The sequence below is a fragment of the Octopus bimaculoides genome, chromosome 20 (assembly GCF_001194135.2).
Source record: "Octopus bimaculoides isolate UCB-OBI-ISO-001 chromosome 20, ASM119413v2, whole genome shotgun sequence".
In the NCBI taxonomy this organism is placed as follows: domain Eukaryota; kingdom Metazoa; phylum Mollusca; class Cephalopoda; order Octopoda; family Octopodidae; genus Octopus; species Octopus bimaculoides.
In genome coordinates this window covers 42,671,420-42,672,871 of record NC_069000.1, presented here as the reverse complement: position 1 = coordinate 42,672,871, position 1,452 = coordinate 42,671,420, and the positions used below count along the sequence as shown (strand labels likewise).

The 1,452-nt window shown below is 40.4% G+C and overlaps 1 protein-coding gene across 1 annotated transcript in view; it reads right to left on the bottom strand.

Moving 5' to 3' along the window:
* LOC106877458 (probable bifunctional dTTP/UTP pyrophosphatase/methyltransferase protein) overlaps positions 1-1,452 on the bottom strand; it is a 22,211-nt gene that overhangs the window by 18,535 nt on the left and 2,224 nt on the right. The gene's annotated exons all lie outside the window — the stretch shown is intronic.

The window sequence follows — 1,452 nt, the reverse complement described above, 5'->3', positions numbered from 1 at the left end:
TGCTACTGACTTGGTCACTTAGGTGACAGAAATGACTGTGTGTATCTTTTTGTGTGTCTTTGTCCACCACCACCACCACCACTTGACAACCAGTGTTGGTTTGTTTACATTCCTGTAACTTAGCAGTGTGGCAAAAAAGACCAACAGAGTGAGTACCAGTCATAAAAAAAAAAAATAGTACTGGGATTGGGTCATTCAACTAAAAATTCTTCAAGATGGTGCCTCAGTTTGAAACAAGTAACAAAAAACATTTTAAAATTCTAAGAGTAGCTGTGTGGTAAGTAGCTTGCTTACCAGCCACATGTTTCCAGGTTCAGTCCCACTGCATGGCACCTTGGGCAAGTGTCTTCTACTATAGCCTGGGGCCAATCAAAGCTTTGTGAATGGATTTGGTAGACAGAAACTGAAAGCCTGTCGCAGATGTAGGTGTGTACATATATGTATGGATATATGCATATATCTATATATTAATTATATTATTATATATATATATGTGTGTGTGTGTGTGTGTGTGTGTGTGTGTGTGTGTGTGTGTGTGTATGCTTGTGTGCCTGTTTGTCCCCCCAACATCCCTTGACAACTAATGCTGGTGTGTTTACGTCCATCTCCCATGCTGACATGGGTTGGATGGTTTGACAAGGGGCTAGCCAGACAGAAGCCTTCTGTGTCTGTTTTGGCAGGGTTTTTACAGCTGGATGCCCTTCCTAACACCAACTTAGTCTGGTACTTAGTCTATCGGCCTCTTTTGCTGAATCACTAAGTTGCATGGAACGTAAACAAACTAATACCGGTTGTCCAGCGGTGACAAACGCAAACATTCAAACACACACACACACATACACAATGGGATTTACACATGACGGGCTTCCGCACAATTTCCGTCTGTCAAATTAACCTGCAAGGTACTTGGCATTGATCTGCTCAGCACGACAGACGAAGTATCATGCCCATGGTGCCACGCAATGGGGTTGAAACCGAAACCACGTGGTTGCAAAGCAAACTTGTAAACCACACAGTCATGCCTATAAAATGATGTTAACAGCGCAGAATATTATAAACCTCATGGCAGAAATTCATCTTCTTTTAATATTTCTCATATAAACTACACGGCAACAGATTTCTAAAAGAACGTTAGGACATGACACAGCGTAACTTTCACGCTTTTCTCGTCCCATCAATCGAGAGGTAAGCGTAAACCTCGAGAAAATAATGTACTCTACGTGGATATTATCATTTACCTGCTTACACCACGAATATATATATATGTAAATGTTAAAAAGACATATAAGTATACACAATAAGTGCTCAGGCCAAATCTAGTGTCTAAAATCCGATGTGAAATGAAAGGATATGGGATTTGTACTATGTGGTGAAATCTGCTAAATTTATATATTTCTGTACTTTCTTCTGTAGAAACGACTTGAAACCTGACACTGCTCTGTTCATGTCTTA